The 27,531-nt window shown below is 43.1% G+C and overlaps 1 protein-coding gene across 3 annotated transcripts in view; it reads right to left on the bottom strand.

Moving 5' to 3' along the window:
• The window catches only part of CLCN5 (chloride voltage-gated channel 5), a 135,018-nt gene that overhangs the window by 60,812 nt on the left and 46,675 nt on the right, over positions 1 to 27,531 (bottom strand). Inside the window, exons 1-2 of one of the 3 annotated variants that reach the window (XM_052663228.1) lie at positions 14,159 to 14,200; positions 7,892 to 7,992 (exon numbers count right to left, since the gene is read on the bottom strand). The exons of the other annotated variants lie outside the window; for them this stretch is intronic. The gene's annotated coding sequence lies outside the window, so the exon portion shown is untranslated. Of the gene's footprint in view, positions 1 to 7,891; positions 7,993 to 14,158; positions 14,201 to 27,531 lie in introns of those variants that run through there. 3 annotated transcript variants of the gene reach the window in all.

Below are 27,531 nucleotides of genomic sequence, written 5' to 3'. Positions count from 1 at the left end.
TTGGCTTCTCGTTTTTGGATATTTGTTTAAATCTCACTTAATGCCGTAACAAACTATTTGTAGAACAAAGATTCCTGACCAGAGATCAAGCTGTGAGACTCCAAGACCATAGGCTACCAGAGAACTAACCCTAGGGAGTATCAAATAGTGAGAACTCACACAAAGGAAACCACCTGAATACAAGACCCAGTATCAACCTACCAGCAGTAGCACCCTGTGGGGGACACCTGATCTAAACAACAAACAAAACAAAAATACAAACCCAAGCATCAGCAGACAGGATTACCACCTCACTCAGCCTTGCTCATCAGAGGAAAAACAAGTAAACAAACAAAAACTCAGCACAAATCTCACCCTATATGAAGCTTACACAAACTGCTAGACCAACATTAGGAGGGCAGAAACCAAAAGGAAGAAAGACTTCCACCTTCTTCAAGGAAAGAATTCAAGTTTCCTTGAAGCCTGGGAAAAGGAGACCTCAAACACAGTAAGTTAAAAAAAAATGAAAAGGCAGAGAAATCCTACACAAATGAAGGAACAAACTAGAAACACAGAAGTCCAAATAAATGAAGAGGAACTAGGCAAACCACCTGAAAAAGAATTCAGAATAATGATAGTAAAGATGATTAAAAACCTTGAAAACAAAATGCAGAAAATGCAAGAATCAATTAACAAAGATTCAGAAGAATTAAGGAATAAACATACAGAGACAAACAACACAATTACTGAAATTAAAAATACTCTGGAAGGAATCAATAGCAGAATATCTGAAGCAGAAGAACAAATCAGTGAGCTGGAAGATAAAATGGTGGAAATAACTTCTGAAGAGCAGAATAAGGTAAAAAGAATGAAAAGAACTGAGGGCAGTATCAGAGACCTCTGGGACAATATCAAACACACCAACATTTGAATTTATAGGGGTCCCAGAAGAAGAAGAGAAAAAGAAAGGGTATGAGAAAATTTTTGAAAAGATTATAGTTGAAAATTTCCCCAACATGGAAAAGAAATAGTCAATCAAGTCCAAGAGGCACAAAGAGTCCCATACAGGATAAACCCAAGGAGAACACACCAAGACACATACTAATTAAACTAAAAAAGGCTAAACACAAAGAAAGAATATTAAAAGCAGCAAGGGAGAAGCAACAAGTAACATACAAGGGAAACCCCATATGCTCAACATCTGATTTTTCAGCAGAAACTCTGCAGGCCAGAAGGGAATGGCAGGATATATCTAAAGTACTGAAGGGAAAAATCTACAACCAAGATTACTGTACCTGGCAAAGATCTCATTCAGAATTGATGAAGAAATAAAAAGCTTTTCAGACAAGCAAAAGTTAAGAGAATTCAGTACCACCAAACCAGCTTTACAACAAATGTTAAAGGGACTTATATAGTCAAAAAATACAAGAGAAGAAAAAAGGTCTATAAAATCAACCCCAAACAATTAAGAAAATACAATAGGAACATATATATATCGATAACAACTTTAAATGTAAATGGATTAAATGCTCCAACCAAAAGACACAGACTGGCTGAATGGGTACAAAAACAAGACCCATATATATACTGTCTACAAGAAACCCACTTCAGACCTAAAGACATATGTAGACTGAAAGTGAAAGGATGAAAAAATATATTCCATGAAAATAGGAAGCAAAAGAAAGCTGGAGTAGCAATCCTCATATCAGACAAAACAGACCTTAAAATAAAGACTATTACAGGAGATAAGGAAGGACACTACATAATGATCAAGGGATCAATCCAAGAGGAAGACGTAACAATTATAAATATCTATGCACCCAACATAGGAGCACCTCAATACATAAGACAAACACTAACAGACATAAAAGGAGAAATTGACAGTGACAAAATAATAGTAGGAGACTTTAACACCCCACTCACACCAATGGACAGATCATCAAAACAGAAAGTTAATAAGGAAACACAAGTCTTGGCTATTATAAAGAGTGCTGCGATGAACACTGACATATTTCGGTTCTATTTCCAGTTTTTTAAGGAATCTCCACACTGTTCTCCATAGAGGCTATACTAGTTTGCATTCCCACCAGCAGTGTAAGAGGGTTCCCTTTTCACCACACCCTCTCCAGCATTTATTGCTTGTAGACTTTTGGATAGCAGCCATCCTGACTGGCGTGAAATGGTACCTCATTGTGGTTTTCATTTACATTTCTCTAATAATGAGTCATGTTGAGCGTCTTTTCATGTGTTTGTTAGCCATCTGTATGTCTTCTTTGGAGAAATGTCTGTTTAGTTCTTTGGCCCATTTTTTGATTGGGTCATTTATTTTTCTGGAATTGAGCTTCATGAGTTGCTTGTATATTTTTGAGATTAATTCTTTGTCAGTTGCTTCTTTTGTTTGTTTATAATAGCCAGGACATGGAAGCAACCTAGATGTCCATCAACAGATGAATGGATAAGAAAGCTGTGCTACATATACACAATGGAATATTACTCAGCCATTAAAAAGAATGCATTTGAATCAGTTCTAATGAAGTGGATGAAACTGGAGCCTATTATACAGAGTGAAGTAAGCCAGAAAGAAAAACACCAATACACTATACTAACACATAGATATGGAATTTAGAAAGATGATAATGATAACCCTGTATGCGAGACAGCAAAGAGACACAGATGTATAGAACAGTCTTTTGGACTCTGTGGGAGAGGGAGAGGGTGGAATGATTTGGGAGAATGGCATTGAAGCATGTATATTATCATGTCTGAAATGGATCGCCAGTCCAGGTTCGAGGCATGAGACAGGGTGCTAGGGGCTGGTGCACTGGGATAACCCAGAGGGATGGGATGGGGAGGGAGGTGGGAGGGGCATTCAGGATGGGGAACACATGTACACCTGTGGCAAATCCATGTCAATGTATGGCAAAATCACTACAATATTGTAAAGTAATTAGCCTCCAATTAAAACAATGTTTATATTTAAAAAATAAATATCAAGAAAAAAGTAATTAGCCTCCAAAAATAAATTAATCAATTAATTAAAAAGAAAAAGGAAACACAAGTCTTAAATGATACATTAGATGAGATGGATCTCATTGATACCTTCAGGACATTTCATCCAAATGCAGAAGAATACACATTCTTCTCAAGGGCACATGGAACATTCTCCAGGATAGACCACATCTTGGGTTACAAATCAAACCTCAGTAAATTTAAGAAAATTGAAATCATATCAAGCATCTTCTCTGACCACAATGCTATGAGACCAGATATCAATTACAAGAAAAAAACTGTAAGAAACAAAAACCCATGGAAACTAAACAACACATTTCTAAATAACCAACAGGTAACTGAAGAAATCAAAAGGGAAATAAAAAAAATTCTAGAAACAAATGACAATGAAAACATGACAACTCAAAACCTGTGTGATGCAGCAAAAGCAGTTCTAAGAGGGAATTTTATAGCAATACAATCCTACCTCAAGAAACAAGAAAAACATCGAATAGACAACCTAACGTTACACCTAAAACTAGAAAAAGAAGAACAACAAAACCTCAAAATTAGTGGAAAGAAATCATAAAGATACAAGCAGAAATAAATCAAAAAGAAATAAAAGAAACAATAGTAAAGATTAATAAAAGTAAAAGCTGGTTCTCTGAGAAGATAAACAAAATTGACAAACCTCTAGCCAGACTCATCAAGAAAAAAAAGAGATAAGAATCAAATCAACAAAATTAGAAATAAAAAGGAAATGTTATAACACAATGCAGAAATACAAAGGATTATAAAGATTATTATGAACAACTATATGGCAATAAAATAGATAGCCTGGAAGAAAAGCACAGGTCCTTAGAAAAGTTCAGTCTTCCAACACTGAACTGGGAAGAAATAGAAATTATGAACAACCCAATTACAAGCACTGAAATTGAAGCTGTGATCAAAAATCTCCCAAAAGACAAGAGCCCAGGAACAGATGGCTTCACAGGAGAATTCTATCAAATATTTAGAGACGAGCTAATGCCTATCCTTTGAAAACTCTTTCCAAAAATTGCAGAGGAAGGAACACTTCCAAACTCATTCTATGAGGCCACCATCACCCTGATACCAGAACTAGACGAAGACAACACAAAAAAGAAAACTACAGGCCAGTATCACTGATGAACATAGATGCAAAAATCCTCAACAAAAATTTAGCAAACAGAATTCAGCAACACATCAAAAAGAGCATACACCATGATCAAGCTGGGTTTATTCCAGGGATGCAAGGATTCTTCGACATATGCAAATCAATCAATGTTATACAGCATATTAACAAATTGAAAGATAAAAACTGTATGATAATCTCAATAGATGCAGAGAAAGCCTTTGACAAAATTCAGCACCCATTTATGAATAAAACTCTTCAAAAAATGGGCACAGAAGGTACCTACCTGATTATAGTAAAGGCCATATATGCTAAGCCTACAGCAAACATTATTCTCAATGGTGAAAAACTAAAACAGCATTCCCTCTAACATCAGGAAAATGATGAGGATGTCCACTGTTGCCACTATTATTCAACACTGTCTGGAAGTCCTAGCTACAGCAATCAGAGAAGAAAAAGAAATAAAAGGAATCAATATCAGAAAAGTAAAGCTCTCACTGTTTGCAGATGACACGATACTGTACATAGAAAACCCAAAAGATAGTATCAGAAAATTACTAGAGCTAATCAGTGAATTTAGCAAAGTTGCAGGATACAAAATCAATACACAGAAGTCACTTGCATTTCTATAAACTAACAATGAAAAATCAGAAAGAGAAATTAAGGAATCAATTCCATTCACCATTGCAAGAAAAATAATTAAATATCTAGGAATAAACTTACCTAAGGAGAGAAAAGAACTGTACACAGAAAATTATAAGACACTAATGAAAGAAATCAAAGATGACATAAACACATAGGGAGATATTCCATGTTCCTAGGAAGAATCAATATTATGAAAATGACTATACTACCAAATGTAATCTACAGATTCAATGCAATCCCTATCAAATTACCAATGGCATTTTTCACAGAACTAGAACAAAAAATTTCACAATTCATATGGAAACACAAAAGACCCCGAATAGCCAAACCAGTCTTGAGAAACAAGAATGGAGCTGGAGGAATCACCTTCCTGACTTCAGATTATACTACAAAGCTACAGTCATCAAGACAGTATAGTACTGGCACAAAACAGAAATATAGACCAATGGAACAAGATAGAAAGCCCAGAAATAAACCCATGCACCTTTTTTTGACAAAGGAGGCAAGAATATACAATAGGGCAAAGACAACCTCTTCAATAAATGGTGCTGGGAAAACTGGACAGCTACATGTAAAAGAATGAAATTAGAACACCTCCTAACACCATACACCAAGATAAACTCAAAATGGATTAAAGACCTAAATGTAAGACAAGAAACTATAAAACTCTTAAAGGAAAACATAGGCAGAACACTGATGACATAAAACAAAGCAAGATCTTCTACGACCCACGTCCTAGAGTAATGGAAATAAAAACAAAAGTAAACAAGTGGGACCTGATTAAACTTAAAAGCTTTTGCACAGCAAAGGAAACTATAAGCAAGGTGAAAAGACAACCCTCAGAATGGGAGAAAATAATAGCAAATGGAACAACTGACAAAGGATTAATTTCCAAAATACACAAGCAGCTCATACAACTCAATACCAGAAAAACAACCAACCAAATCAAAAAGTGGGAAAAAGACCTAAACAGACATTTCTCCAAAGAAGACATACAGATGGCTAACAAACACATGAAAAGATGCTCAATATCGTTCATTATTCAGTTCAGTTCAGTTCAGTTGCTCAGTCGTGTCTGACTCTTTGCAACCCCATGAATTGCAGCACGCCAGGCCTCCCTGTCCATCACAAACTCCCGGAGCTCATTATCAGAGAAATGCAAATCAAAACTACAGTGAGATATCACCTCACACAAGTCAGAATGGCCCTCATCAAAAAGTCTACAAACAATAAATGCTGGAGAGGGTGTGGAGAAAAGGGAATGCTCTTGCACTATTGGTGGGAATGTAAATTGATATAGCCACTATGGAAGACAGTATGGAGATTCCTTAAAAAAAACTAGGAATAGAACCACCATGACCCAGCAATCCCACTCCTAGGCATATACCCTGAGGAAACCAAAATTGAAAAAGACTCATGTATCCCATTGTTCATTGCAGCACTATTTACAATAGCTACAGCATGGAAGCAACCTAGATGTCCATGGACAGATGAATGGATAAAGAAGTTGTGGTACATATACACAATGGAATACTACTCATCCATAAAAGAGGAATATACTTCAGTCAGTTCTAATGAGGTGGATGAACCTGGAACCTATTATACAGAGTGAAGTAAGTCAGAAAGAGAAAGATAAATTCTGTATTCTAACACATATATACGGAGTCTAGAAAAGTGGTACTGAAGAATTTATTTACAGGGTAACAATGGAGAAACAGACATAGAGAACAGACTTATGGACATGGGGAGAGGGAACAGGAGGTGAGATGTATGGAAAGAATAACATGGAAATTTACATTTACATTACCATATATAAAAGATAGCCAAGGGGAATTTGCTGTATGGCTCAGGAAACTCAAATAGGGGCTCTGTATCAACCTAGAGGGGTGGAATGGGGAGGGAGATGGGAGGGAGATGCAAAAGGGAGGGGATATATGTATACCTATGGCTGATTCATCTTGAGGTTTGACAGAAAACAGCAAAATTTTGTAGAACGATTATCCTTCAATAAAAAATAAGTATATTTTAAAAAAAGAAAGGTAGGAATGAATAGATTGGCCTAGTTGAAGTAGAGAGTACACTGGAGAATACTCCTAAGACCACCTAAAGATGCTGGACTAAATCTGCATTCTCCATCCCCTCCCTCTTTTCTCTTAAAGATTGATCCCAGACAGTGTGACTCACTAGACTGTCCCCTCATTTCCAGGAGACAAAATGTGCAACTGACACCAATTCTGAACTCTGGCACAATACCCTCTGCTTCTCTCTACACTCAAACATGGTTGTGGTGGTGCTTTAGTCACTAAGTTGTGTCCAACCCTTTGCGACCCCATGGACTGTAGCCTGCCAGGCTCCTCTGTCCACAGGATCCTCCAGGCAAGAATACTGGAGTGGGTTGTCAATTTCTTCTCCAGGGGATCTTCCCAACCCAGGAATTGAACTCAGGTCTCCCACATTGCAGGTAGATATTTTTACTGACTGAAATACAGGGGAAACCTAAACATGTACAGTCAAAAGGTGGATGGAGAACATACAAAAAGTTTCTAAGAAACCCCAATATGTGTCCACAAGGCCAAACATCCAGTGCTGTCTATCATGTTTAGCACAGTTTTTCTAGCAACCAGCATAGTAGCGGGCACATTATAAACGCTTCCTAAATAACTGCTCGAAGAGTGACCAAATCTGAGGGAAGTGATGGAAAGCTGAATGGTCCTCCTATGTGATCACAATGCACACTTTTCTTTCTTAACTTTATTTTTAATTGGAGGATAATTGCTTTACAATATTGTGTTGGTTTCTGCCATACATCAACATGAATCAGCCATAGGTATACATACGTCTCCTCCCTCATAAACCTCTCTCCCACCTCTGACCGCATTCCACCCCTCTAGATTGTCACAGAGCACCAGGTTTGAGTTCCCTGCATCACGCAGCAAATTCCCACAGGCTATCTGTGTTATATATGGTAATGTCTACGTTTCCGTGCTACTCTGCCAATCCATCCCACCCTCTTCTTCCCCCACTGTCCACAAGTCTGTTCTCTATGTCTGCATCTCCACTACTGCCCTTCAAATATGTTCAGCAATACCATCTTTCTGGATTCCACATATATGTGCTAAGACTCACCCTCTTAGAATCCTTGTATTGGAGCTCTACAGTGAGAATACTTAGGCCCAGGTACCAAGGACAGGAGAGATGGAGTGTATTCAAACATACACCTACACGCCCTAGGGGAGACAAAAAAGGAAACAGAGAGAGATGGAAATAGTACAGTAATATTAAGATCTAGGCTGTTCTCATCTCCATACTGCGTGCTGTGCATATAAGATGAACAGTAAGAAGAGTCCCCTGCCCTTTACCCACATCCAATTCAAGCACAGTATGAAGTAGGCATCTTAAGGAAGCTCACAGTCCTATCTGCAGGTCCTGGAAGATCACGGACAACTTATGAGTGCAAACTCCTACACATCCTGTAGGCAGGAAGCTTCTCGACAATCGTGCACATCTCTCCATCCTCAGAGGGCAGTGGGTGAGGGTGCCCTCCATGGATGGGGGGAAATAGCTAGGTTCACTCTTTGGCACTCTCGACATTTGCGCCCATCTGTATTGTGGACCTGGGTTTCTCCTAAAGATGCCCACCAGAGGGCACATCCCGTAATTCTGCCTGCCTGGTTCCTTACTGGATCCTCAACACAGTACCTGACACATAGCAGAAACTCCATAAATATTCAGGAAGGTGAAAAGAGACACAGAATGCACTCAGGCCTGCCCCATGTAGGCGGGGCTCCCTCTTTTCAAAGCTCTGACTAGAACAGAGCTCTGACAACACTTGAGATAGTACTCACTCCTAGGCTGAAAGGGAGTGAAGGAGGGAGGTCAAGAGGGTACAAAGGCTCTGGTACCTGCCTGCTGCTGCGTGTAGAGAAGAAGGCAGGAAGGGAGTACAGAAAACACCCACTCTCTAACACTCTCTGCACCTGAGCACATATTTAATAAGGACATTTCTTCTAGAATACACATGAGCCCACCAGACAGAGAGCCCAAATCCCTATCTATCCTGTTCTCCCGTGCTTTTCCAGTATCCACCAGTCACTTAAAAACTCTTACTGAAAAAAAGAAAATAAGCAAAAAAAAAACTCTTACTGGGAAGACAGAAGGGAAGGAGGGAGAAAAGGAAGCAGGAAGGGAGGGGAAAAGGGAATCAAGGAGGGAAAGAGGGAGGACATATGGGTTCTGTCCTTGGTGCAGTTCAGCCCACCCTCTCTGAATCCTTGCCCAGGTACATCGCATGGAGACAGCACTAGAACCCAGAGAGCAAGGATTAGAGGGGTGGGCAGGGTAGAAGGCTCAAGCACCCACTGCTCTCAATGCAGACAAGGCTGGGTCAGTGTGAGAGCAGGAAGGAGAAGTATGCACACTGTGAGCACTAGAAGGGGGATTCCTAAAAAGCCCCATTCTTCTCTGTAACTACCTAGAGGGGTAGAAAGGGGTGGAAGGTGGGAGGGAGGTTCAAGAGGGAGGGGACACATGTATACCTACGGCTGATTCATGCTGATGTATGGCAGAAACCAACACAACATTGTAAAACAATTAGCCCTTCAATTAAAAACAAATACAGAATTTTAAAAAGCTCCATTTTGCCACACAACTGAACTCAGCATATGCAGGATATTAGATGGCACAGAAGTCCACTCTCCTACACATATCCTTCAAGATAAGGACCACATCCCTCTTGTGTACTTCATATGCCCATTGCCTGGCCTAGTAGCAGCACCTTGCTCAATAAATACCTGGGGAAGGGAGGCCAGAAGATTCACAGGCGCTTTGTCCTTCCACCTGCAGGAAAGGGCCCACTTGTGGAGCTAGAGCAGGTGTGCTGCGCTATGCTAGCACTCACATTTAGGGCACAAGGAAAGGAAAGGGGGAGCTGAGCAGAAGGCTCAGCCATGCACACCACAGGTACACCTGTGTGAGGGGATAAAGGGAACTGTAGTTCCCACCCTGAGCCCATGTATCCACAGGCACTGTCATGAGAAAGCTGACTGTTCCAGGATCCGCTAGGCAGTGAAGTTGGTGTCCCTGACTGGCTAGATCACCATGGCATCCCCAAAGAACAGGAGCTCAGTTAATGTGTTAAACGGATAGACAAAGAAATGCACACATCAATAACTGACTGATGGACTTCCCTGGTGGTACGGTAGATAAGAATCTGCCTGCCAATGCAGAGTATGTGGGTTTGATCCCTGGTCTGGGAAGATTCCACATGCTGTGGAGCAACTAAGCCCAAGAGCCACAACTATTAAAGCCCATGCGCCTAGAGCCTGTGCTCTGCAGCAAGAGAAGCCACCACGGTGAGAAGCCCGCACGCCGCAAGAGTGGCCCCTTCCACCGCAACTAGAGAAAGCCCACGTGCAGGGACACAGGGCCAGTGTAATCGAAAGTAAATATAAATGAAGAATTGTTAAACTTATTTAATAAACAACAATTAACTGACTGAAAGATCAGTAAAGCACAGGTAGGCCAAATGCTGGAGAGGCTTCAATCTCAGGCTCCCAATCTCACATCCTCTTTTTTTTTTTTTTTTTTTAATTTTTCGGCTGCACCACATGGCATGTGGGCTCTTAGTTCCCTGACCCAGGATCAAACCTGTGCCCCCTGCATTGGAAGTGCAGACTCTTAACCACTGGGCCACCAGGGAAGTCCCTCAATCTCATACCCTTGCACAAGCCCACTGCCCTACACTCAGTCTGGGATGTAAGAAGACAGAGTGGAAATGAAAATCCAGTCGAGGCACCTGTACCCCATATGTGCTTTTGAGTGCATGCACACAACAAAGAAGTGCACGCTTCTGCAGACAAGTGTAGATATGAACAAAGCCTCTCTCCTACTTCTTGAGTTTTGTGCAGAAATGTGTCTCTAGGTGTATCTGTGTGGATCTGCATGTAAACAATGAGAGGCCTCAATTCCTGGCATACCCTGCATTCCTCTTCTCTAGGCTTAGGGAAGTTCATTCAGCCCACATCTCCACGAGACAAGAAGTCCTGTAAGGAGAGAAGCTATCTCATATTGAGCAGGATGCTCCCAGCCCAGTGCATGACACACAAAAAGTCATCAGTACATACACATATGCTGATTGGATTGTTTGGCAGAAGGCACTTGATGGCAGGGCTCCCCTCTCCTGTAATCCATGCACATAGGAGGTGCTTTGAGCATTCACAGCTCCGATATGCAATGGGTACGAGAGAAGGAGCAGTTCATTCTTCTACACATAGTGTGTGTGTATGCATGTGCACATGTGTTGTGTTAATTGCATACCCTGAAAAGTAATGATAAGGGTCTTCCCTGACATGGTCTTGGCTGCGAGTTCGCTTAACCTCGCTTAACCTCATATGCTCACCAAGTGTGTGGATCTCGAAGGTGGGGAGAGTTGTGAGCAGATGTACCTCTGCCACAGCTCGCAGGGGCGCAACACTGGGCACATGCATAAGAAATGGGGAATCATGTTCCCTCCCACCCTCTACACGTTAAGTCCCTCAGAGGAGGTTGACTTGCGTGCCACTGCATCCCCAGCACTTCCACTAAATCAGTGACTCAAAGTTGAGCGAACATCAGAGCCAGTGAGAAGGCTTGTGAGAATGCACATGGCTGTGGTCCGTAATTTAGCAGTTCAGGGAGAGGGCCCAAGAATTTGCATTTCTAACAGTGTTCCAGGTGATACTGATGCTCCTGGCCTAGTGACTACACTTTGAGAGCCACCACTCTAAAAGGACATGAGACAGATGAAAGAATGGGATAGCAGATGTAAAGACTCTCTACTATTTTAAACACAGATGAGATTCCCTCTCTATGAAATTTTATACAATAGCAATGAACTGGGACAGCATCTGTCCCCAAGTACTGAGAATGAGAGAGGGAGCTGAATAGGAAGCTCAGGGCTCTTCAGATCTAGTCTATCAGCGTGTGTGTGTGTGTGTGTGTGTGTGTGTGTGTACAAGAAATGTCACCGCCCTGCTCACAGGTGACTTTCCTATGATTGTGCAAAGGGGACATGCCCTTTTTGCATACACATGTGGGAGATAAGCAGTAAGGGCAACTTCCACCCAAGCTCTGGCTGTGGAAGGAGCATGCAAAATGCTCACTGCCTTGCCAACTGGACATGGGAAACAGCACACTGCTAGTGACACTTAGTATCCTGCATACTCTGTGGATGCCACTCTGGGTACAGGGTACACACTTTCTGTGTCTCTATGCCTAAGTGCTGTGTGTGTGCAGGGAAGGCTCACTTTTCTGCATCCAGTGTGTTCACACGTGATCCTACAGAAAGGGAAAGACAGGCTCTCTCCCACACAGCAGTACAAATGGGAGCAGCAGTGAGAAGGCCTCCATCATTGAATCCTATCCATAGAAGGTTAGGAAAGTTGGTGGGTCTACATGCTGGGGAGGCAGTGGGACAGCATTACAGCCTATTTCTCCTGCCCTTGATGTAAGCAGGAGTCTCTGCACATAGGCCCATGTCACTAAGTGTGTCTGGGAGCTGGGGTGTTGACAAATCTCGTTCTGGCATATCCTGCATATGTTTGGGTCTGTAGATCAGGCAGCAGGAACCACAGAGATCTACTCCATTCCTCTGAACAGTGGCCTATTCGTGTGTAGCATCCATGTGTTGGTGTGTTTGTCAGTCACCCACCAGAATGTAAGGGTAACAACTGTGTCCATTTGGACCCCTGCTACATCCTCTGTGAAGAGATAGTACCTGGCATCGAGGAGACACTCGAATATCTTGGGGAAGAAGGGAAATAAGGATGAAAGGTTGCTGCTCTGTCCTCCTACATGTAGACAAGGCTCCTTGCCTTGGAGTCCCAAACAGTGGCAGTGATTCAAGACAGCACCAGCTCCCAGACTGAACAAGGGAGAGGGATGCACCCAGCAGGGGCCCACCCTGTGGTATGTGTTTATGTGTATGCACCCAGTCAGGCCCCTCTTCTGCACACAGTGCCTTTGTGTGGAACTGTACTGAGGCTTCAAAGATTCTCCTACACACATCTGTCTGTGACCAGGATGTAGGGCAACTATGTCAATTTCCAATGTGCAGCCTGCCCACCCTGACAACATGTGGACGTGATGAAAGAAAGGGGGTCCATTCTCCAACCTGCAGGGAAGGACCAGATACAGTGCATTTTCTCATGGGTTGGTTGCTCAGCACCGCACCTGAGCTAGAGCAGGTAGTTGTAGAATGGGGTTGGGGGGGGGACCAGGTAGGGGGACACAGAGATGCTTTGTTCGAGGCGAAGATGGTGCTCCCTCTCTCAGAATCCTTGCCCAGGTGCATTGCATTCAGAAAGCACTCTCACCCAGGTAGCAAGGATTAGAGAGGGGGAGCCAGAACAGAAGATTCCAGCACCTGCATACCTTGCATGTATGTTTAACAAGGAGGTTCACCATTCCTGCCCACTGCATTTACATAGGATTGAATTGAAGAGAAGGTGCTCCTGCCTGGATCAGTGTAACAGAGGACGAGAAGTTTTGTACTTGTTAGTAAGTTGCGGGGTGGGGTAGGGCAGGTAAGTCCCCTGCATGGCTGCTCACCCCGAGTACATGCAGCGGTGATGGGTGATGAGAACGTCTACTCTCCTCTCTGGACTGGAAGATCCAGGAGGACAGGGGCCAAGTCTGTCGCACAGTGGCTCATAAATATTATTTGTGGAAGGAAAGAATGAATGAGGGACAGACGGCAGGCAAGCATGCAGCAAGTAGCTGAGAGGTAATAGCCAGATCATCTGTCCTGCTCCACGCAGAGCAGGCTCACCCTCAAGGATCTCCACCCCAGGGCACAGCATTTAGAAGGAACTCTCACTTTTGCACAAAGGAGGAGAGGAGAAACAGAGCAGAAAGCACTGGTGCTGGCACCCTGTACGTGTGCAGATGTACATATTTAATTCTCATGGACCCATCCCCACAAAGCATCACTACATGCTTTTAACAGACTGAGCCCTCCTCCCCAGCATGTACATGTATACTCATCACCACGCACAAGGTCCCACGGCCATTCTCTCTCAGACAGAGCCTCCGAATACAGGCTGTGAGCAGCACCTTTTTCAGACAGTACGTGAAAGTTCACACGTGTTGGCTGTGCATCTGGAGGCTAACAAAAAAGCTGGCATGATCGAGCAGGGGGCGGAGGTGGGTATGCATGTGTATGCACATACTGGGGATGGCATGGTAAAGGGGCTACTTTACCCCTTTCCACTCCTCTGACAAACTATGAGCTCAGGGAGGGCAATGACTGATTGTGCCATCACCCACTGCATGCTTGTAGGAAGCCAGAATAAAGAGAAAGCTCACACCCTGACATAGGTGTAAGCCTGCTACAGGGGAATCAGGCCCTTTTCCCACCTGTTCTCCAGAGAGCCCAGGGTTGAGGACTCTGGGTCAGTCCATATCATTCACCAGTGAATCTCTGCCACCCAGTGCAGCATACCTCCTAGGAAATGAAATGTTTGAAAGACAATGAGTCAGTGGAAGAGGTCATGTATTGGTACTCGGTCCTTCTCCACGTAGACCAGGCTCAGCCTCTTTGAATCCTTGAATAGGTGTGTTGCACTAGAGCAGCACTCACACCTAGGTTCCAAGGATTCGAGAGGGGGAGCAGACAAGAAGGCTCAGGCACCTGCCCTGTGTGTGTACAGCTATGACACAGTCTTGGTCTCATGTATATACACTGAGGATTGATTGTACAGAGAGGCAGAGAACTTTCTGTATGAGATCAGACAAGGTTCCTGCTTTTGTGTACTTGTGGGTGACAGCAGCAATGAGACGTCCATTCTGTGGCCCACCCACCCTCAGGGCAGGTGGAGCAAAGGCTGATGAAGAATTCCATTCTCCTCCCTCAACTGTAAGCAACATGAGGGCAGGGACATGGTGTGCCTGTTCATGACTATAGGCTCACCACCCAGCTTGGTACCGTGTATGGAAGAGGTGATCAATAAACATTGGTGACATGGCTGGGAAGAGGCTGGAAAGGTGCTCTGGAAGCACCATATGGAAGATGGGAGCTCTCACAGTCAGAATCCTTGCCCAGGTGGATTGCATTCACAAAGCACTCTCACCTGGGGAGCAAGAATTAGAGAGGGGAGCCAGAACAGACGGTCCCATGTGGGCTTAACGAGCAGGCTCAGTCTTCTTCACAGAAGCTGCTTACTCGTGATACAGAAGAGAAGGTTCTGAAGCTTCACAATGAAGATGTCTAGTTGAACACATGTCTTTTCTGTTCTCTCAGATGACAATAACAAACCAACAACAAAGAAGTATAAACCTACAAGGGCAAAGAGACCGAGAGGAGAAGAGGGTGAGAGGAAAGAGCAAATGAATGAATATCACTGAGGCTTATTAACATGTGACTACATACTGGGTTTCCCTGGTGGCTCAGAGGTTAAAGCATCTGCCTGCAATGTGGGAGACCTGGGTTCGATGCCTGGGTCAGGAAGATCCCCTGGAGAAGGAAATGGCAACCCACTCCAGTTTCCTTGCCTGGAGAATCCCATGGGCAGGGGAGCCTGGTGGGCTACAGTCCACAGGGTCGCAAAGAGTCGGACATGACTGAGCGACTTCACTTCACTTCACCTCACTTCACATATTGGATAGTCTGCCAGCCTTTTCTGTCCATGGATGGAATTCTCTAGGCAGGAATACCGGTATGGGCAGCCATTCCTTTCTCCAGGGGATATTCCTGACCCAGAGATTGAAGTCGGGTCTCCCGCACTGTAGGCAGATTCTTTACCATCTGAGCCACTAGGGAACACCATAGTTGAGTGCAGTTGTTCTCAAACTCTGACATGCATCAGGATCACCTGGCTGCTGCTGCTGCTGCTAAGTCGCTTCAGTCGTGTCCGACTCTGTGTGACCCCATGGACAGCAGCCCACCAGGCTCCTCTGTCCATGGATCTTCCAGGCAAGAGTACTGGAGTGGGGGTGCCATTGCCTTCTCCAAGGATCACCTGGAGAGCTTGGTAGTACTCAGGTTATAGGGGTATCCAACTCCACAGGCCTGGGGAAGGGCCCAAGAATTTACATTTTTAACAGGTTCCCAGGAGATGCTGCTGCTGCTGGGACTACAGTGGTGTGGAGGGAAAACCATGGACTCCAGTGTTCACATAACCCTGTTTCAAATCCAAGTTCCACCACAAATGAACTTAGAGAGTCAATACTTCTGAAAAATGGGGTCAATAAAGCCTACTTCCAGATGTTCAAGCTGGTTTTAGAAAAGGCAAAAGAACCAGAGATCAAATTGCCAACATCCGCTGGATCATGGAAAAAGCAAGAGAGTTCCAGAAAAACATCTATTTCTGCTTTATTGACTATGCCAAAGCCTCTGACTGTGTGGATCACAATAAACTGTGGAAAATTCTGAAATAGATGGGAATACCAGACCACCTAACCTGCCTCTTGAGAAACCTGTATGCAGGTCAAGAAACAACAGTTAGAACTGGACATGGAACAACAGACTGGTTCCAAATAGGAAAAGGGGTACGTCAAGGCTGTATATTATCACCCTGCTTATTTAACTTATATGCAGAGTGCATCATGAGAAACGCTGGGTTGGAAGAAGCACAAGCTGGAATCAAGATTGCCGGGAGAAATATCAATAACCTCAGATATGCAGATGACACCACCCTTATGGCAGAAAGTGAAGAGGAACTAAAAAGCCTCTTGATGAAAGTGAAAGAGGAGAGCGAAAAAGTTGGCTTAAAGCTCAACATTCAGAAAATGAAGATCATGGCATCTGGTCCCATCATTTCATGGGAAATAGATGGGGAAACAGTGGAAACAGTGTCAGACTTTATTTTTTGGGGCTCCAAAATCACTGCAGATGGTGACTGCAGCCATGAAATTAAAAGATGCTTACTCCTTGGAAGGAAAGTTATGACCAACCTAGATAGCATATTCAAAAGCAGAGACATTACTTTGCCAACAAAGGTCTGTCTAGTCAAGGCTATGGTTTTTCTAGTGGTCATGTATGGATGTGAGAGTTGGACTATAAAGAAAGCTGAGCACTGAAGAATTGATGTTTTTGAACTGTGGTGTTGGAGAAGACTCTTGAGAGTCCCTTGGACTTCAAGGAGATCCAACCAGTCCATCCTAAAGGAGATCAGTCCTAGGTGTTCATTGGAAGGACTGATGTTGAAGCTGAAACTCCAATATTTGGGCCACCTCATGTGAAGAGTTGACTCATTGGAAAAGATTCTGATTCTGGGAGGGATTGGAGGCAGGAGGAGAAGGGGACAACAGAGCATGAGATGATTGGATGGCATCACCGACTCAATGGACATGAGTTTAGGTAAACTCCGGGAGTTGGTGATGGACAGGGAGGCCTGGTGTGCTGTGGTTCATGGGGTCGCAAAGAGTCGGACACAACTGAGCGACTGAACTGAACTGAAAGCCTACTTCCTAATGGTGCACGAAAATTAAACAGGATGACAAATAAACACAAAATGGAGCACAGTACCTAGAACATGGCTATCATTACTTGTATTTCTTACCCTCCACTTATATGCATCCATGTACTTGAGTGAGTGTGCATTTTTAAGGGCAGGGGTCACACTCCTGCACACAAGAGACAGGGGAGAGGAAAGAGGTCTGAATACCCATCAAACTGAGTATACCTGTGGTGGGCAGAGGGGGCGGGGGAGAGAATAAATAGATTTATTCTCTTTAATTCCTTTGTGTGTAAGTGAGTTGAGGAGTCTGTCTCTCCCTTAATCTCCCTTATCAACAAAGTTCACACCTTATCCTCATATTAAAGAATGTGAAGGAAAACATCAGAAGTTTCCCTCTCCTCTACTCTGTGTGTGTGTCTGAGAAAAGGTGGGGGAGAGAGCGAGTGTGAGCACAGGGAGGAACGGCTGCAACAGGAAAGTGCACCCTGGACTGCTTGTGCAACTGCAGCCTACAGGAATGGTATTTAGACAGTTCGCTGTTCAGCTGCAAGAGCAGTGGAGTCAGAGCCTGTGCATTCATACTGGGGATGCATTGTGAGTGAAGTTCAGCATGTGGGGTGGCGGCAGAGGGGGCGAGCAGGGAAGCACATGCCTTCCATACAAGAGAATGAGGGAGCTGAGGCTTCCCTCCTGAAAACCCTGACTGTTGGAGGGAATTTTAGAAAGCTCACCCTCCCTTAGGCAACGGACATGAGAAGGAAGAGGTGAGGAGGCTCGCTCTCCTTAATGTTTCCCATGTATATAAGTAGCAGAGGAGAATGACTTACAAAGTGAACTCTGAGTGAGGGTCCATGTGTGCCTGTGGCGAGGGGTGGAGAAGAAAGGGGAGAGAGATGGAGGAGAAATAGAAAAAAAAAACAATACCAGTGGATGAATGAGAATGGGGTCTTTGCCCCTGTGAGTATGAAACCAAAGATTCCAGTGTCTCCTGTCTCTGGAAGCTCATCTGCCTGTGTATGCTGCAAACATGGCCATGTGTGGACCTCCCGCGCATGCTCACTCTCCTATCTATCTTGATGGTGTGCTGTATGTCTGGTATCTATGAACGAGAGACCAGCACTAACAAGTAGTGAGCCTTCTATTAAATAACTTCTCAAGGGAAGAACACTGAGACAGCTCACTGCTCTTCCTGGGAGGTATGCAAGGGCAGGGTAAGGGCAGGAAGGCTCCATCCCTGCTCACTTTGTCAATGGGGCTCTGCATGCAGGTTCTCACCCCTCCATAGATGCCCGGCTGTCATGGTGGTGGGGCAGGGTGCTTGGACAGTGGACACTAAAGAGTATAATCTCATTCACCAGCATGTGTGCACACCTGCACAGGGGATACAAATGAGACTCATCCTCCTTTATGTGTCCACTAGCCAGCATACTCAGAGTAATATGAGCGTCCTGTTTGCTGCTGGCTCCCTACAGCCAGCGGACTATCCAGTACATAGTAGGAAGTAAGTAAATAATGGCCGGAAGAAGAGGGAGATGATGTACAGGCACTCTGTGCTTCCATCTGCAGATTAGGCTCAGCCTGCTCTAAATCCCTGCCCTGGCACACTCTAGTAGAAAGCACTTAGCAACCAGGTACCAAGGATTAGAAAAAAACAGCAAATGAGAGGGCTCTCAGGAGTGGTGTGGGAAAAACAGAAAATCCTCACTTTTCCCAGCCCCTTGAACACAGGAAGGCAGGCTTAATGGGAGTGAGGAATTTTATTCTTTGGCACAAGGTCAAAGGACAGTGAGCCGAGCATTTGTGATGTATGCTTAGATTCCTAAATCCAAGAGATGCTAAAAAAGATCTGTGAAAGGAATGAGGAGAGGTGACTGGCACGCCATTCTTCTCTGTGCAGAAGACACTTATCTTCTGTGAATCCTTGCCCAGGTACATTGCACTGAGACAGTACCCGCATCTGGGCATTAAGATTGGAGACAGGGGAACAGAGCAGAAAACTAGGGCACCCATACGAGCAGTGTCAGCACAGACGGCCAACTCATACATGAAAAAGAGGAAAAAGAACAGTTCATCTTTGACCCCCTCTTTCTTTCATACCTCATATCCAATATATCAGCAAATCCAATTGGCCCTAACTTTAAAATAGATCCATATCTGACCAGTTTTCACTTTCAACGCTACCACCATGCCTCCATCAACCTGTCACCTGAATTATTTCAATTGCTCTCCCTGTTTCTGCACTTGCTCTCTCTTATAGTCTATTTACCACACCATAGTCAGAACAATGCTTTTAAAACAAAGGCATGTAAAACCCGTGTGATCTGATTTTGAATTGGAAATGTAAGAATGATCTCATGTGGGGTTTTCTTTTGTTTTTGTTTTTGTTTTTCTTTTGGTGGCACCACACGGCTTGTGGAATCTTAGTTCCCTAACCAGGGATTGAACACGTGCCCTTGGCAATGAAAGCACAGAGTCCCAACCACTAGACCACCAAGAAACTCCCTGATTTCATGTTTTATCTAGAAACACGATGAAGCTTTTTTGTTGTCGTTCTGATCACTGAATAACCCTGAAAACAATGACCAATCCAGAGGCACTGAGCACCTGTAGGGCCTAGAATAAGGCCTCCAAATACCATGTGTTATAAAAAAGGAACCAAGGCTTATTGAAGATATAGTAAATTCCAGGTCTGGGGAAGACGTCTAAGATAAGACTGGAATAAAATCAATCCATAAAGCAGAGAAGCACTTGAATAAGTACTGGGGCCATGCCCAAAGAACTCAAAAACCAACTTGAAGATGCTCTCCTGGCTAAGATGGGACATTTGAGCTCTACTGAGGACAAGAACCACAATGGGAAGATCAAATATATTTAAATCCATGAGCTTATGACAATAATTTTTTTTCAAGATCCTTTTTGGAGTACACTACTGAGCCAACTCATTATTTTCAGAACTGATAAATAAAGAGAATCAATCATGTATCTGTCTTTTCTGTAAAAACTGTAGCACTGGGTAACCAAACAGTAGTTGAGGGTAAGTTTTCCTTTATAGAAGTATTCCAGCTAATAAATGAAGAAAGAATAATGGAATCAGAGTATCATTATTTTACAGGCCTAATGAAATAATGGCCCCAGGAATCGAGCATCAATGGCAACTAACATCACCAAAGAAAGGACAACCAACCATTATATGCCTCTTGATGGAAGTATTCCTGCCCACTTCTCCAAAATTAAGCCTGAATCTCTTCAGGCTTCTAGATACAACTATCAATTTATAGGAAATACAAACAAGGGACAGCAACATGTAAACTACACCACAGGGATGCAATCAGAAAAATCCAGTCTGTAGGACATTGCAGGACAAATGGCCCACTTTACAATCAAAGAAAAAATATAGATGGTGGGAGAAGGTATAATTCAGAGACTTCAGATACCTAACAACCAAATGCAATGTATGGACTTTATTTGGATCCTAATTTCTTTTTTATTTTTTTGGCTGTTCCACGCAGCTTTCAGGATCTTAGTTCCCCAACCAGGGGTCAGACCCTCAGCAGTGAGAACAGAGACTCCTAACCACTGGATAGCCAGGGGAATTGTACATACTGATTGATACATACTAATCATCAGTTTTCCATTTATGCCATCAAATCTCACTACTTCCCATGTCAGAATGACGTTGTTGTTCCGAGAACACAGCAGGCCTTTTTCTTAAAAAAAAAAAAAAAAAATTATTGGAGTATAGTTGATATAGTAGGTTCCACAGTGTAGTGGTAATCACACTCACCTAACATGGGAGAGGTCCTTGGTTCAAAACTGAGTGGAAACATTTACTCCCTGTGACTTCCCTGTAGCTCAGACAATAAAGAATCTTCCTGCAATGCAGGAGACCAGGGTTCAATCCCTGGGTCAGGAAGATCCCCTGGAAGAGGAAATGGCAACCACTGCAATACTCTTGCCTGGAGAATGCCATGGACAGAGAAGCCTGGCGGCCTACAATCCATGGGGTCTCAAAGAGTTGGACACAACTTACTAACACACACACACACACATTTTATTTACAGTGTTGTGTTACTTTCTGCTGTACACCTAAGTAAGTCAGTTATACGTACATCCACTCTTTTTTAGATTCTTTTCCCATATAGGTCATTATATAGAGTATTAAGTAGAGTTGCCTGTGCTATACAGAAGGTCCTTATTTGTCTATTTTATATATAGTAGTGTGTATATGTTAATCCCAATCTCTTAGTTTCTCCCTCTCCTCTTTTCCTCGCTGGTAACCTTAAGATTGTTTTCTACATCTGTGACCCTATTTCTGTTTTGTAGATAAGTTCATTTGTACCATTTCTTAGTACCCCATGTCTAAGTCACAACATATGGTATTTGCCTTTACCTGACTCACTTCACTTAGTATGACAATCTCTAAGTCTATCCATGTTGATGCAAATGGCATTATTTCATTTGGCAATGGAGGGCCTCATTATCTTCATTACCTCCACCAGAGTTTGGCTCCAGGTCAAACAACAGGGAGGGAACATAGCCCCATCAACAGATAATTGCAATTAAGATCTACTGACCATAGCCCCGCCCATCAGAACAAGACCCAGTTTCCCCCTCAGTCAGCCTCTCCCATAAGGAAGCTTCCATAAGCCTCTTACCTTATCTACCTGAGATAGGGCACTAACAGAGGGCATCAGAGGGCAGACAGACTGAAACCACAATCACAGACAACTAGTCAATCTGATCACATGGACCACAGCCTTGTCTAACTCAATAAAACTAAGCCATGCCTTGCGGGGCCACCCAAGACTGATGGGTCATAGTGGAGAGGTCTGACAGAATGTGGTCCATTGGAGAAGGGAATGGCAAACCAATTCATTATTCTTGAGAACCCCATGAACAGTATAAAAGGCAAAAAGATAGGACACTGAAAGATGAACTCCCCAGGTCAGTAAGTGCCCAATATGCTACTGGAGATAAGTGGAGAAATAACTCCAGAAAGAATGAAGGGATGGAGCCAAAGCAAAAACGACACCCAGTTGTGGATGGGACTGGTGATAGAAGCAAGGTTCGATGCTGTAAGAGCAATACTACATAGGAACCTGGAATGTTAGGTCCATGAATCAAGGCAAATTGGAAGTGGTCAAACAGGAAATGACAAGAGTCAACATTGACATTCTAGGAATCAGCAAACTAAGATGGACTGGAATGGGTGAATTTAACTCACATGACCATTATATCCACTACTGTGGGCAGGAATCCCTTAAAAGAAATGGAGTAGCCCTCATAGTCAACAAAAGAGTCCAAAATGCAGTACTCAGACGCAATCTCAAGAACAACAGAATGACCTGTTCATTTTCAAGGCAAACCATTCAATATCACGGTAATCCAAGTCTATGCCCTGACCAGTAATGCTAAATAAGCTGAAGTTGAACATCTATGAAGACCTACAAGACTTTCTAGAACTAACACCCCCAAAAGATGTCCTTTTGCAAAAGTAGGACATCAAGGCACACCCGCACTAACAGGTAAATTTGGCCTTGGAGTACAAAATGAAGCAAGGCAAAGGCTAATAGAGTTCTGCCAAGAAAATGCACTGGTCATAGCAAACACCCTCTTCCAACAAAACAAGAGAAGATTCTACACATGGACATCACCAGATGGTCAACACTGAAATCAGATTAATTATATTCTTTATCGCCAAAGATGGAGAAGTTCTATACAGTCAGCAAAAACAAGACCGGGAGCTGACTGTGGTTCAGATCATGATCTCCTTATTGCCAAATTCAGACCAAAATTGAAGACAGTTGAGAAAACCACTAGACCATTCAGGTATGACCTAAATCAAATCCCTTATGACTATACAGTGGAAGTGAGAAATAGATTTAAGGGACTAGATCTGATAGAGTGCCTGATGAACTATGGACAGAGGTACAGGACATTGTACAGGAGACAGGAATCAAGACCATCCCCAAGAAAAAAAATGCAAAAAAGAAAAATGCTTGTCTGAGGAGGCCTTACAAATAGCTGTGAAAAGAAGGGAAGTGAAAAGCAATGGAGAAAAGGAAAGATATACCCATCTGAATGTAGAGTTCCAAAGAAAAGCAAGGAGAGATAACAAAGCCTTCCTCAGCGATCAATGCGAAGAAATAGAGGAAAACAATAGAATGGGAAAGACTAGACATCTCTTCAAGAAAATCGGAGATACCAAGGGAACATTTCATGCAAAGATGGACACAATAAAGGACAGAAATGGTATGGACCTACAGAAGCAGAAGATATTGAGAAGAGGTGGCAAGAATACACAGAAAGTGAAAGTGAAGTCACTCAGTTGTGTCCGACTCTTTGTGACCCTGTGGACTGTAGCCTACCAAGCTCCTCTGTCCATGGGATTCTCCAGGCAAGAATACTGGAGTGGGTTGCCATTTCCTTCTCCAGGGGATATTCCTGACCCAGGGATCAAACCCAGGTTTCCTGCATTGGAGGCAGACGCTTTAACCTCTGAGCCACCAGGGAAGCCCACAGAAGAATTATCCAAAAAAGATCTTCATGACCCACATAATCACGATGGTGTGATCACTCACCTAGAGCCAGACATCCTAGAATGTGAAGTCAAGCGGGCCTTAGGAAACATCACTACGGAACAAAGCTAGTGGAGGTGATGGAATTCCAGTTGAGCTATTTCAAATGCTGCACTCAATTTGCCAGGAAATTTGGAAAACTCAGCAGTGGCCACAGGACTGGAAAAGGTCAGTTTTCATTCTAATCCTAAAGAAAGGCAATGCCAAAGAATGCTCAAACTACCACACAAGTGCACTCATCTCACACGCTAGTGAAGTGATGCTTAAAATTCTCCAAGGCAGGCTTCAGCAATACATGAACTGTGAGCTTCCAGATGTTCAAGCTGGTTTTAGAAAAGGCAGAGGAACCAGTGACCAAATTGCCAACATCTGCTGGATCATGGAAAAAGCAAGAGAGTTCCAGAAAAACATCTATTTCTGCTTTATTGACTATGCCAAAGCCTTTGACTGTGTGGATCACAATAAACTGTAGAAAATTCTGAAAGAGATGGGAATACCAGACCATCTGACCTGCCTCTTGAGAAATCTGTATGCAGGTCAGGAAGCAACAGTTAGAACTGGACATGGAATAAAAGACTGGTTTCAAACAGGAAAAGAATATATCGACTGTATACTGTCATCCTGCTTATTTAACTTATATGAGGAGTACATCATGAGAAATGCCAGGCTGGATGAATCACAAGCTTGAATCAAGACAGCAGGGAAAAATATCAACAACCTCAGATATGCAGATGACACCATCCTTATGGCAGAGTGTGAAGAAGAACTAAAGGGCCTCTTGTTGAAAGTGAAAGAGGAGAGTGAAAAAGTTGGCTTAAAGTTCAACATTCAGAAATCTAAGATCATGGCATCTGGCCCCATCACTTCATGGCAAATAGATGGGGAAATAGTGGAAACAGTGGCTGACTTCATTTTGCTGGGCTCCAAAATCACTGCAGATGATGATTGCAGCCATGAAAGTAAAAGATGCTTACTCCTTGGAAGGAAAGTTATGACCAACCTAGACAGCATATTAAAAAGCAGAGACATTACTCTGTCAACAAAGGTCCGTCTAGTCAAGGCTATGGTTTCTCATGTATGGATGTGAGAGTTCAACTATAAAGAAAGCTGAGTGCCAAAGAATTGATGGTTTTGAACTGTGGTGTTGGAAAAGACTCTTGAGAATCCCTTGGACTGCAAGGAAATCCAACCAGTCCATCCTAAAGGAGATCAGTCCTGAGTGTTCATTGAAAGGACTGATGTTGAAGCTGAAACTCCAATACTCTGGCCACCTGATGCGAAGGGCTGACTTATTGGACAAGACCCTGATGCTGGGAAAGATTGAAGGCAGGAAAAGAAGGGGATGACAGACAATGAGATGGTTGGATGGCATCACCAACTCAATGGACATGGGTTTGGGTGGACTCTGGGAGTTGGTGATGGACAGGGAGGCCTGGTATCCTGTGGTTTATGGGGTCGCAAAGAGTTGGACACAACTGAGCAACTGAACTGAACTGAACCTTATCCACCAGAGGGGTGAAAGAATCACAGAATCCACAATCACAGAACACAATCACAACCACAATCACAGAAAACTAATCAAACCGATAACATGGACCACAGCTTTGTCTGCTCAAAGAAACTATGAGCCATGCCATATAGGGCCACCCAAGACAGACGGGTCACAGTGGAGAGTTATGACAAAACATGGACCACTGGAGAAGGGAATGGCAAACCACTTCAGTATTCTTGCCTTGAGAACACCATGGACAGTATGAAAAGGCAAAAAGATAGGACACTGAAAGATGAACTCCCCAGGTCGGTAGGTGCTCAATATGCTACTGGAGATCAATGGAGAAATAACTCCAGAAAGAATGAAGGAATGCAGCCAAAGCAAAAACAACACCCAGTTGTGGATGTTACTGGTAATGAAAGTCTGATGCTGTAAAGAGCAACAGTGCATAGGAACCTGAAATGTTAGGTCCATGAATCAAGGCAAATTGGAAGTGGTCAAACAGCAGATGGCAAGAGAGAAGATCAACATTTTTGCAATCAGTGAACTAAAATGAACTGAATGGGTGAATTTAACTCAGATGACCATTATATCCACTACTGTGGGCAAGAATCCCTAAGCAGAAATGGAGAAGCCATCACAGTAAACAAAAGAGTCCAAAATGCAGTACTTGGATGCAATCTCAAAAATGACAGAATGATCTCTGTTCATTTCCAAGGCAAACGATTCAATATCTCGAGAAACCAGTAATGCTGAAGAAGCTGAAGTTAAATGGTTCTATGAAGACCTAAAGACCTTGTAGAACTAACACCTAAAAAAGATGCCCTTTTCATTATCAGGGACTGGAATGCAAAAGTAGGAAGTCAAGAGATACCTGGAGTGACAGGCAAATTTGTCCTTGGAGCACAAAATGAAGCAGGGCAAAGGCTAACGGAGTTTTGTCAAGGGAATGCACTGGTCACAGCAAACACCCTCTTCCAACATCACAAGAGAAGACTCTACACATGGACATCACCAGATGGTCAATACCAAAATCAGATTGATAATCTTTGCAGCCAATGATGGATAAGTTCCATATGGTCAGCAAAACAAGACTGGGAGCTGACTGTGGCTCAGATCATGAACTCCTTATTGCCAAATCCAGACTTAAATTGAAGAAAGTAGGGAAAACCACTAGACCATTCAGGTATGACCTAAATGAAGTCCCTTACAGTAGAAGTGACAAATAGATTCAAGGGATTAGATCTGATAGACAGAGTGCCTGATGAACTATGGATGCAGGTTCATGGCATTGTACAGGAGACAGTGATCAAGACCATCCCCAAGAAAAAGAAATGCAAAAAAGCAAAATGGTTGTCTGAGGAGGCCTTACAATTAGCTGAGAAAAGAAGAGAAGCCAAAGGCAGAGAAGAAAAGGAAAGATATACCCATTTGAATGCAGAGTTCCAAAGAATAGCAAGGAGAGATAAGAACGTCTTCCTCAGGGATCAGTGCAAAGAAATAGAGGAAAACAATAGAATGGGAAAGACTAGACATCTCTTGAAGAAAATTAGAGATACCAAGGAAATATTTCATGCAAAGACGGGCTCAATAAAGGACAGAAATGGTATGGACCTAACAGAAGCAGAAGATATTAAGAAGAAGTGGCAAGAATACACAGAAGAACTATACAAAGAAGATCTTCATGACACAGATAACCACAATGGTATGATCACTCATCTAGAGCCAGACATCATGGAACACGAAGTCATTTGGGCCTTAGGAAGCATCACCACGGACAAAGCCAGTGGAGGTGATAGAATTCCAGTTGAGCTATTTCAAATCCTAAAAGATGATGCTGTGAAAGTGCTGCACTCAATATGCCAGCAAATTTAGAAAACTCATCAGTGGCCACAGGACTGGAAAAGGTCAGTTTTCATTCCAATCCCAAAGAAAGGCAATGCCAAAGAATGTTAAAACTACCACACAATTGCACTCATCTCACATGCTACCAAAGTAATGCTCAAAATTCTCCAAGCCAGGCTTGAACAGTATGTGAACCGAGAACTGCAAGATATTCAAGGTGGATTTAGAAAAGGCAGAGGAATCAGAGATCAAATTGCCACCATCCGCTAGATCATCAAAAGAGCAACAGAGTTCCAGAAAAATATCTGCTTCTGCTTTATTGACTATGCCAAAGCCTTTGACTGTGTGGATCACAACAAACTGGAAAATTCTTCAAGATATGGGAATACAGACCACCTGACCTCCTCCTGAGAAATC

The sequence above is a fragment of the Budorcas taxicolor genome, chromosome X (genome assembly GCF_023091745.1).
Source record: "Budorcas taxicolor isolate Tak-1 chromosome X, Takin1.1, whole genome shotgun sequence".
Classification (NCBI taxonomy): domain Eukaryota; kingdom Metazoa; phylum Chordata; class Mammalia; order Artiodactyla; family Bovidae; genus Budorcas; species Budorcas taxicolor.
The sequence above is the reverse complement of the archived record's forward strand: the minus strand, read 5'-3'. Positions and strand labels throughout refer to the sequence as shown.